Here is an 11,537-nt window from a genome sequence, read left to right as displayed (position 1 = left end):
TTTCTCCGCCTCTGAATTATAGATACAGAGTTGGAACAACAGAGCACTGAGGGTTTAAAGTCCATTTGCATTATTGATTTATCACAATTCAGACCAAAGAAGCAGACTTTTAGCTTTGCAGGAACACTTTATTTTTTGTTTTATTATTATTATTTTTTAAAGTAAGCTCTACACCCAACATGGGGCTCGAACTCACAAACCTGAGATCAAGAGTTGCCTGATCTACCAAATGAGCCAGCCAGGAGCCCCAGGAAAAACATTTTATATTTCTCTTGTATTGTCCCCAAATAGGTGCATGGTAAATACTTATTAAAATATTTTTGATTATTTAGCATTGTATAATTCCTGCCACCCTCTTTTTACTTCACTAAATAGGCAACGCTACTAATGGGGATACATAAACTTGTTTATTGACTTCTAGACAGATTTTTTCCCACATGACAGGTAATGTGCCAGGACCGTGATGAGGTTTGAGGATAGTACCTCTCACACAATAATAGCATGAATTCCCAATCATCACATCTATGAGTCACAAGAGGATACAAAATTTTTATTAGACTTTCAATTTTTAGAATGGTTTTATTTTTTTTTATTTTTATTTTTTTTAAAGATTTTATTTATTTATGTGACAGAGAGACAGCCAGCGAGAGAGGGAACACAGCAGGGGGAGAGGGAGAGGAAGAAGCAGGCTCATAGCAGAGGAGCCCGATGTGGGACTCGATCCCGGTACGCCGAGATCACGCCCTGAGCCGAAGGCAGACGCTTTAACGACTGCGCTACCCAGGCGCCCTAGAATGGTTTTAGATTCAAAGTAAATTGAGTGGAAAGTACAGAGATTTCCTCTACACCCCTTGCCCCCACACATTCATTGCCTCCCCCCTTGTCAACATGCCCCCCCCCAGAGTAGTACACTTGTTATAATTGGTGAACCTATGTTGACATGTCATTATCATCCAAAGTCCACAGTTTACATGAGGGCACACCCTTGGTGTTGCACATTCTATGGGTTTAGACAAATGTATGACATGTATCCACCATTACGGCATCACACAGAATATTTTCCGTCCTAAAAATCCTCTGTGCCCTCTTCATCTCTCCCTCCCCAACCCCTGGCAACTACTCATCTTTTTCTTATCTCCATGGTTTTGCCTTTTCCAGATGTCGTATAAGTGGAATCGTACAGCATATAGTCTTTTTAGATTGGCTTCTTTCACCTAGTTATATGCATTTAAGCTTCCTCCATGTCTTTTCATGGCTTGAGAGCTCGTATCTTTTTAGTGCTGAACAATAATACCCCATTGTCTGGATGGGCCACAGTTTATTTATCCATTCACCTCCTGAAGGATCTGGTTGCTTCCAAGTTTTGGCAACTGCTATAAATATCCATTGTGGGTTTTCGTGAGGACCTAAGTTTTCAACTCCTTGGAGTAAACACCAAGAAAAACAATCGCTGGGTGGCATGGTTAGACTATGGTTGGTTTTGTAAGAAACCATCAATCTGTCCTCCAAAGCAGCTGTACCACTTTGCATTCCCACCAGCAATGAATGAGAGTTCCTGTTGCTCCATATCCTTGAGCACGTTTGGTGGTGTCAGTGCTCTAGACTTGGGGGATTCCAACAGGTGTATCGTGGCATCTCATTGTTATTTTAATTTGCATCTCATTGGGGTTATATGATGTAGGGCGTCTGTTCATATGCTTACTTCTGTGTCTGTTAAAATCTTTGGTCCATTTTTTAATCAGGTTGTTTCGTTATCATTGCATTATAAGAGTTCTTTGTTTACTGTGGATAATAGTCCTTTATCAGAAATGTCTTTTGCAAATATTTTTGCCCAGTCTGGCTTTTCATTCTCTTGACAATGTCCCTTGCAGAGCAAAAATTTTTTATTTTAATGAAGTATAGTTTATTGGTTATTTCTTTCATGGATCATGCCTTTGTTGTACCTAAAAAATCATCACCATCTCCATGATCATCCAGATTTTCCCTTAGGTTATCTCCCAGGGGTTCACAGTTTTGCATTCTACATTTAGGTCTATCACCCATTTTAAGTAAAATTTTGTCAGGGGTGTAAGGTCCTGTCTGGATCCATTTCTTTGCATATGGATGTCCAGTTGTTCCAGCACCATTCGTTAAAAAGACTCTTTGTTCCACTGTATCGCCTTTTCTCCTTGGTCAAGGAGTTGGCTGTTTTTATGTGGCTCTGTTTCTGGGCTCTCTATTCTACTCCATTGACCCGTTACCACCAATACCACACTGGCTTGATTACTGTAGCTTTACAGGCAGTCTTGAAGTTGGGTAGTGTCAGTCCTCTTGGGATAGGGAAACTGAAAGACTGCAGAGAAACCTGCTTTTTGCTCCTTTTCCTGCTTCTATTCTTGCTAGGACTTGCACCCCTACTTTAACACAAGCCTCAGAATACGAATAGTGTATGTCCTCCTTGTAAAGGACAAGGAGTTGATGATTTCTCTAGAATAGACATCTAAGGAAGGACCAGGTGAAAATGACTGGACAAGCCATCATGCATGTTCCAGACCACAGGTGCTAGACACTGACAGCTCCAAGGAAGAACATCTGGTTATTCTCATCCAGCTGGTTCCTGGTTGCCTAAGAGGACACATACACCAGACTACAATCCTCAGTAAAAACCCCTTTGCAGACAAAAATTTGGGCAAAGATGAGACTCTCTCTCCTTTCTGAGTTTCCCAGACATTCTGTCTGTACCTGCACTCTCTCTATACCTTCAATAAACTCTCCTCTCACCTCCTGCTGCTCCCCTTCGATTTCTTCCGCATGCACCCAGGGACCATCTTGGCTGGTCCTGCGGGACCCCCCTCTGGATCCTCAGACCTGGCCTGCCTACATCACTCTGACTTCGCTCTTCTTCAGTATTGAGTTGGCCATGCTTTTTGCCTCTACATACAAACTTTAGAACCTGTCAACATCCACAAAAGAACCTGTGGGATTTTTGACCGGGATTGAACTGAACCTATAGACCAAGTTGAAAAGAATGGACATCTTGACAATATTGAGTTTTCCAATCCAAAAACATGAACTATCTCTCCATTTACTTAATTCTTCTTTAAAATCTTTCATCAGAGTTTCATGGTTTTCCTCATGTAGGTCTTACACGATATAAATTTTTAAAATGCAACTGATGTGGGGCGTCTGGGTGGCTCAGGTAAGTGTCTGACTCTTGATTTCTGCTCAGGTCATGATCTCAGGGTCCTGAGATTGAGCCCCACATTCCTACTCAGCACGGAGTCTGCTTGTCCCTCTCCCTCTGCCTCTGCCCCTCTACCTGCTCTCTCTCTAAAATAAATAAATAAAAAATAAAAAAAAAATGCAACTGATGTATTCAACATGGAGTTTGTCCACGTAATTACTATCTGTCTTTGAGGTCACGGTCACGTCTGGTTTTAAGAAGATGGCCATGACATTTGCAGGTGTGTATATGAGAAATGCTCAAGAAGAGGAAGAGAAACTGATGGTTCCAGGGGCACCTGGGTGGCGCAGTCGTTAAGCGTCTGCCTTCAGCCCAGGGCGTAATCCCAGCGTTATGGGATCGAGCCCCACATCAGGTTCCTCTGCTGGGAGCCTGCTTCTTCCGCTCCTACTCCCCCTGCTTGTGTTCCCCCTGTCTCTGGCTGTCTCTCTCTGTCAAATAAATAAATAAAATAAGAAAGAAGGAAAGAAGGAAAGAAGGAAAGAAGGAAAGAAAGAAAGAAAGGGAGGAAGGAAGGAAGAAAGAGAAGAAAAGAAAGAAAGAAAAGGAAGGAAAGAAAGAAACTGATGGTTCTGTTAGAATCTGGATTCTAGTCCCAGCTCAGCCACTAACCTGCTGTATGACTTCTGGCAAAACATTTCCCTTCCTAGGCCTTCATGAAGGGGTTAGGTTAGACCAGTGGACCCCAAAACTGACCCAGGGCTCAACTCCCAAATATTTTTTTAATAGGTCTGAGGTGGGACCTGCAGAAATCTGTTTAATTAAAAGCTTCCCTGGTGGGGCACCTGGGTGGCTCAGTCAGTTAAGCGTCTGCCTTCGGCTGGGGTCATGATCTCAGGGTCCTGGGATTGAGCCCCGCCTGGGGACTCCCTCTTCAGTGGGGAGTCTGCTTCTCCCTCTCCCTCTGCCCCCACCTTGTACTCTCTCACTCTACCTCAAATAAATAAATAAAATTTTTTAAAAAATCTTCGCTGGTGTTTCTGATCTCTGGGATCCACTGACCTATTTGGAGTAAAGGAGGTTCCCAAATTTTCACAACTCATGGTGCATCTAGTGTTTCCATAATTGTTTCATGACCCTCTAGGCCTATAGAAATACCTAACAGTTCTGTTCGTTAAGTAGGTAAGTCCGAACAAATTCAGTAAGTATTGTGTCCTAAGAACTTAATGCCTGTTTGGCACCACACACCTTCTCAAACCTTGGAATCAGGATGCCCTTCCTGGTCCACATGCATCTACACACAGTACTTTTTATCACAACAACCTCCACAACCTCAGCTTTCCAAAGACAGGATGTTACCTGAGGGATTGTCACGTGAGCTTGCTTTGAAACTGCCTCAAGCCAGCCGTTCTGCGCGGTACCAGATGTCGCTTGTGTGATGGGCTAAATTGCGTGCCACCCCCTTTCAATTCCTAACCCCCGTACCTCATTCTAACCCCCGTACCTCAGACTGTGGCTGTATTTGGAGACAGGGCCAGTAAAGATTAAGGTAAAATGAGGTCACCTAGGCGGGCCGTCCCCCCCGTTTGACCGGTTCCCTTATAAGAACAGATTAGGACACAAACGTGTGCGCACAGTTAAAAGACCACGTGAGGACACAGTGAGAAGGCGGCTTCTGCAAGCCCACGACAGACACCTCAGAAAAACAGAAAAGCTGCTGACGCCTGAGTCTTAGGCTTCTGGTCTCCAGGACTGTGAGAAATGAACGCTCTGCTGTCTAAGCCACACGGTCTCTGGTAGTTCGTTACACCAACCCAGCGGACTCACACGCCAGGGTCAGCTCGCACATTTTCATTCAACACAATAAACGTAAGTAAACATTTCTGCCCTAATAACACACCTGATTCTTTGCTTCCGCAGATATCAATTTGCAGTCAGGAGAGGGGCCCGAGGCGGGTGATTCAGGCGACCAGCTGGGAGGTGGTCGTGGTGTCTCGGAGAGAGCCAATCAGGAGCTGGAGGAGGCTGGGAGCAGTGGGAATGCAGAAGAGTGGACATATGGGGATATGTTTAGTGGGGAGACGTAGATCTGCTTCAGGATTTGCAGATGGGATTGCGAGTGGCAGAGAGCAGAATCAAGGATAATTCCTTACTTCTGGTAATGATACAGTTGTATTTCTCTTCTGACTGCGATTGTTCAGTCCACGAGTTTTATTAAGAGCCTTCAAAATGCCGTGCCACGTCCAAGGTGCCGGATGCAGAGGTGGGAGAGATAAGGTGCCTGCTTTCACTTCGTTGAGAGGGTGGGTGTTGGTCTTCACAGAACTAGAACAAATACTGCTAAAATGTGTACGGAACCACCAAAGACCCTGAATAGCCCAGCCATCTGGAGAAAGAGGACCAAACGGGAAGTATCACAGTCCCGGTTTCAAGATACACTATGAAGCTGCAGTAATTAAAACAGTATGGAACTAGCACAAAAACAGACATGAAGATCAATGGAAAAGCATAGAGAGCCGCACATGGGGTGCCTGGCTGGCTCAGCCGGTGGAACGTGCGACTCTTGATCTCAAGGTTGTGAGTTCGAGCCCCATGTTGGGTATAGAGATTACTTAAAAATTAAAAAAAAAATAAAAAAAATAAAAGGTTGTGTTTTCTACTGACTGAGCCAGCCAAGTGCCCTTGATTAATATATATTAAATTTTAAAGATTCAAATAAGATTAAAGATTAAAATATATATTCTAATTTTTTTAAAGATTTTATTTATTTTAAAGAGAGAGAGCACACCAGTGGGGGGGCGAGGGGCAGAGGGAGAGGGAGAGAGAGAATCTCAAGCAGATTCTGCACTCAGCGCCCAGATGGATGCCGGGCTTGATCCCAGGACCCGAGATCATGACCTGAGCCTAAATCAAGAGTCAGACGCTTAACTGACTGAGCCACCCAGTCTCCCACCCCGATTTAGATTTTAAAGAGATCAGTCAGGCTATTATGTGAATAGGCTTTCGGTTGGCAAGTGAGGACACTGGGAAAATAGTCAGGTGTCTACTGTAGGACCACAGGCAGAAACTGATGCTGACTCATCTGGGGTGGCAGGCGAAAGAGGGTAAGAGGACAGATTTGGGACGTGTCTTAGATACAGATCAACCAGACTAGACCTTTATATGGCAAGCTCTGCTGTACGGAGATCTGGATAGTCTGCCTAGTACATGTCACAGGTGTTTAAGTTTGCAACACAGACTTGGATTTGCAGCCTGAAGGCTCTAGATTCAGACAGACGTGGATTTGAACTCTGGCTCTGCCACTTAGTCACTGTGTGACCTTATACAAGTCATCTTCATGACCTCCTACCCTGTAAAATGGGGATAACAATATTTAGCTCAAAGGGTCCATAAGATAAAGTGTGCAAAGCCCCTCGCACAGAATCTGGCCACACAGGAAGAGCTCAGTGGATGATAGCAGTTGGCACTTTTATCAGTTACTGGACACTTCCACATTCATTCCAATTAACTAACTGCAATAGTTCTTTTCCCGGCCTCCTTGCTTCCATTCCACCTGCTCCAATCCCTCCTCAACTCCGCTGCAGAACTCCACCTACAGCACATAGCCAACATGTCACTCTCCTTTCAAACACAGTTGTGGCCCCCACTGCCCACAGATTAAAAGACAAATATCTTAGAATAACATCCAAGGCCCTTCAAACTCAGAACCCTGCCTGCCCACCTATACAGCCCCTTCCTACAGCCTGGCTGAGAGCCATGTCAGAATTTCCACCTGATACTTTTTCATAAGTAACACCTAATTGATCCAAGGGTCAGATCAATGATTAGTCCAATTAATCACTTTGTGTGCATCTATCACAGGAAACCAATGGCATTTTCAGACTTAACTGTCATCAGTGGAAGACAATGCTCTTCCAATTCAGTTCGCCACGTAAGTCCCACATTTTTGCTTTGCCCCACTATTTTGGAGACGTCAGGATTATACTATAGGAACTGCTGCTGTGGGGATACCCACATATTTAGAAAGTCGGGGGGGCATAACATTCCCGTGGATTCACCAATGCTTATCTCCTGTCCTACCAGTGGGAGTGGGCTATTTTCTTAGAAGTCTTGCTAATTGATTTCAAGGTGATCAGCTGAAATGAGCAAAAGGGATGGTTGGTTGTCATGAGGATTCAATAAAATACTCAAAAGCACCTGGTGTAAGTAGACGTTCTTTAAATATTTGTCGACTCTGAACCCGGATCAACAACATGAAAGGTGTGGTTTAGGGAAAAGGGCTTTTTTGACACCAACAGGGCTGGTTCCCTTAGCCTTCCTAAGCTTAAGCCTCAGTTCTAAAAAAGATAAGAATGCCTCCTGCCTTTTGTTATGAGGATAAAGGAGGTTACAGGATCATTGGAAACACTCAGGCCAGAAAACACCTGCCACACATCCTAGACATTAGGAAACACAAAGCCCATCTTCCCTTTCACAGACCCAGAGGGAGGAAAAAAAAAAAAAAAAGCATCTCTCAGAATACTTGTCAGTGCTTGTGGTGACAGACCTGTGTAGACCCCTCTCCATGTATTAAATATACTCTTTGAAAATGGGCATGTGATAATTAACTGCTAATTAATGGTATACATCCAGAAATGGTATCGCCAAATTAACTGCCCGCATTTCATAAATAACAATTTAGGTTCCTTTAACTGATACTTAAAAATCCCTACTTACATTTCTCATGTTCATTCCAATAATTTGCTAGGAGGTGGACCTGTCAATAAGAAGGACAAAATTATTACTATTTATCACCAATGCCCTCAAACTAATCGTTACTCAGAAAACCCAAAACAGTTGAAATTTTCAGAATTCAACTCCTCATCCGACTCCCTCTCAGTTTTGACTTTGCCTAAAGGACTCCCCATAGCCCAGCCCAAACCAGAAAGAAACATTAAAAATAATAGTAATTGCTCCATTATGGCGATTTGGGTTGCTGGAATAGAGCTGTTGGTAGTTGGGGAGGGCAAGCAGATCCAGCAAAAGTATTATTCTAGACTAGCAGATGATGAGGTCACAGGAAGTTTGTTTCTGAGCTTTATGCCCATCCAAGGCGGTTATCCTGAAAAACCTCTGATTTATTCAATAGTAATGCTCTGTCACTGCTCCCCAATCTAACCTCTCCAGGACACAATTTCTTCATCCGTCCAAGGAGGCTAATAAAAAAGCTTACTTGGTGAGTTAATCGTGAGGCATTATCTAAGACAACGTAATTGAAAGTGCTTTAAGCGTTGCAAAGCACTACTTACATATTAGTTATTAGTTTTCCTAAGTCCAGCCACTTTTACGGAGGAGGAAAGTATGGCCTATAAAAAAACCAAACGTCTTCCCAAGGGCGATTGGGGCAGAGCTCGCTCAGTTACCGCCACTCATCAAACCCTTCCCGGGTTTCAAAGCGTGGTTCAAATACACGTTTTCCTCAGCCTGGAGCACCGGGCCAAGAACCAGAGGTCCCAGGTTCGTATCCCAGCTCTGTCTCTTCCACAGTCCTAGGACACATGCTTCGTGTCCTCCATGCCTCGCTGCCACCTCGAGAAGGAAGGGGTGGTGACCACGCCCGGCCAGCCTGGGTGCTTAATAATGGCAGTTACCCACTCCCTTTCCTGTTTCCCCCTCGCACGGTGGTTGCAATCAAAGCCCGGACACTCAAAAGGCTTGCTCAGGGCCAAGCACTGTGCTAATTGCTTCAAGCCGGCGCAGCCCCACACTTCCGAGTACCTAAGACAAAGAGGGGAGGGGTCTCGCCGCCCTCCCCGCCCCTCCCACGCCCGGGGGCGCAAACCCGGGGCGGTGTCCCAGCTCTGCCAGCCCCCAGCTCTAAAGCTCCCCGAGGCCCGGCTGCCCGCTACGCCCCCGGCGCCTCGGTCCTACGCGGCCGGCACTAAGCGCCCCCCCAGCCTGGGCCCCGGTGTTCAGGCGAGCCCGCGCCGCGCTCCTCCCCGCTCCAGCCGGGCTCGCTCGGGCAAGGGCGGCAGTCTCCCAGCCCGACCCTCGCGCTGGGGCCGGCCCGCGGGGCGGGGCGGGGCGGGGCGGGGCGGGGCTGCCGGCGGTTGACGCTTGGAACAGGCGCGCGCCCCGGACCACGTGGCCACCGGCCCCGCCCCGCCCGCGACCACCGCTTCTCCCCTCTGCCTGCACCTGCACTGCGTGCTACCGGAGTACCAGGGGTCGGAACTACCCTTTGTCGTCCCATTATGCAGACTAGGCGAACTGAGGCCTGCCCAGAGTCACGGGTCGCAGGCCCGCGTGAAAGCGGTTAGCACCGTGCGGGCCTGAGGTCGGGGCCAAAAGCGTTGAGCTACGTTCCTTTAGATCACATTGGCATGGAAGCTCTATGAGGGCAGGAACCGTGACGTCCTCTCCGCCCCCTCCCCCAAAGGTCTTGTAAAATAATTGGGGGAAGGCCAGGCGGACGTGGGTGATTTGGTATGGAAAAGAGCACCCAGCCTGCAAATCAGTGACACAGGGGAGTTAATCCATCTAATTTATGGGGTAGGGTAAGAGAAGAGACCTGCTAGGAGGCTTCAGTGGAACCCAGGGGAGGGATGATGGATTTAAGTGGTGGCAGTAGGGCTAGAAAGAAGGGGAAATATTTGAGGTAGGTTTTGGAGAATTAATGGGATTTGCAGACGGATTGAAAGGATGGATGGGGGGCGCCTGGGTGGCACAGCGGTTAAGCGTCTGGCTTGGGATCAGGGCGTGATCCCGGCGTTCTGGGATGGAGCCCCACATCAGGCTCCTCCGCTATGAGCCTGCTTCTTCCTCTCCCACTCCCCCTGCTTGTGTTCCCTCTCTCGCTGGCTGTCTTCCATCTCTGTCAAATAAATAAATAAAATCTTTAAAAAAAAAGAAAGGATGGATGGAGAGGGAGGAATCAAGAAGTTCCTTGAGTGGTTTAGTAGTGCTATGTACTGAAATGGGGAAAACTAGAAGAGAAATAGGTATGGGGTAAGGGAATAAAGTGTTTTGTTTTGTGGTTTATGATGCAACATCCAGTTGTCATCTATAAAGATGGGTATAGGAGTCTGGAGCTCAGATGACAAACACATAGGCTGAAGATGTGAATTTGGGGCATATAAATGGTATTTACTGTACTAAAAATAAAAGACCTCACTTATGGTGAGAAGTAAAGCGGAAAAAAAGCAGGCCCAGGGCAGAGTCCTGGAGAATGCCAATACTCAGGGTTCAGGCCCTGCAATGGGAGAGAACTGGCCAGAGAGGCAGGAGGAAGACCAAAGGGATCCCAAGAAAGGACAGCGTTTCAGGAAGGGTGGAATGACCAGTTGTGTCAGATGCTGCTGAGAGAAGAGAGGTATGTTTGTATATCCGAGAAGTTGTATGTGAACTTGGCAGAGCTGTTTTGGTGGAGTGTGGGGACAGATGGAGAAGCAAGGAGAAGAAGAAGTGGAGGTAGTTTGTGCAGACAAGTCTTTCAAAAAATTGGGGTGGAATGCAGCGGACAGAGGAGGTGGGTTCAAGGGATTTATTTGTATAGTTTGGGTGACACAAGAGCACATTCGTGTTGCTATTGGGAATGATCCAGTAGAGTAGGAGAGATCGATGACCCCAGAGACAGAGACAGAGAGATGATGACTCACGGAAGGGAGGCCTCGAAAAGAGAGAGCTATATGAGGTCTGTGTATAAAGGCCTGACTCCAACCAGCCGAAAAACGTACCTGTGCTCCAGCATGAGACTCAGGCCCAGGAGCTCTGTGGCAGAAGGAATGGCCACATGGTTCCGGTGGCCACTGTTGCTTAGCAACCTGTGTTTAGTAAGACGTTTCAACTGAATTCCTAATTAACGGTCATTTCAACTTATGCTAACGGTTCCTGTCACCGGGGTTCACACTCTGCTTCTTTCCCTCTCCCACAGTCTGGTACTTCAGACTCTTTTGTTGAAATTCTCTGAACCTGATGGAAAGCTCAAATTTCTACTTTCTTGTACTGTTGATGTATGTATGCCTCAAGATGTGAAAACTGGGGACTATCACTCAGTCTTAAAGGGAGGGTGCTAAAGATGTGGACATGCAGGATACAGCTCTCCAGTTCAGAGCCCTCCAGTGAAATCCAACCGCCTTCTTGCCCTCTTCCCCACAAGCATCTCGGACTAAGTCGAATCCTTAATACCTTCTATTCAACCACCCATTCATCCTACGGTTTTTAACTATTAGAGAACCTGCTCCCAGCATCTACCCATTTGACATGTCTTCCCAGAGTCATTCTGGATTCCTCACTCTATCCACTCCGTACAAGTAATTACTGCCTCCAACACATTTCTCAAAAATTCTACTTTTCTGCATGCCTTCTGAGTCTGCTCTGGTCCAAGCCACCATCG

The 11,537-nt window shown here is 46.3% G+C and overlaps 1 long non-coding RNA gene and 1 other non-coding gene across 3 annotated transcripts; both read right to left on the bottom strand.

Annotated features, from left to right (window-relative positions):
- Positions 1-436: 436 nt before the first annotated feature.
- Positions 437-541, bottom strand: LOC123780980 (small nucleolar RNA U13). The gene has a single exon (XR_006776571.1). It is a non-coding gene; the product is annotated as a small nucleolar RNA U13 (small nucleolar RNA).
- A 362-nt stretch (positions 542-903) lies between these two features.
- LOC123780874 (uncharacterized) lies at positions 904-9,167 on the bottom strand. Of its 2 annotated transcripts, XR_015727081.1 has the most exons (4): positions 8,452-9,167; positions 7,880-7,919; positions 5,064-5,549; positions 904-2,604 (listed from the first exon to the last, which is right to left on the bottom strand). It is a non-coding gene; the product is annotated as an uncharacterized LOC123780874 (long non-coding RNA). The 2 variants fall into 2 exon arrangements; XR_006776539.2 differs by lacking the exon at positions 904-2,604 and having other exon boundaries at positions 4,437-5,549.
- Between the last annotated feature and the right edge of the window lie 2,370 nt (positions 9,168-11,537).

This window comes from Ursus americanus, chromosome 17 (assembly GCF_024610735.1).
Source record: "Ursus americanus isolate L20-20 chromosome 17, mUrsAme1.1.p, whole genome shotgun sequence".
Classification (NCBI taxonomy): Eukaryota; Metazoa; Chordata; class Mammalia; order Carnivora; family Ursidae; genus Ursus; species Ursus americanus.
The sequence above is the reverse complement of the archived record's forward strand: the minus strand, read 5'-3'. Positions and strand labels throughout refer to the sequence as shown.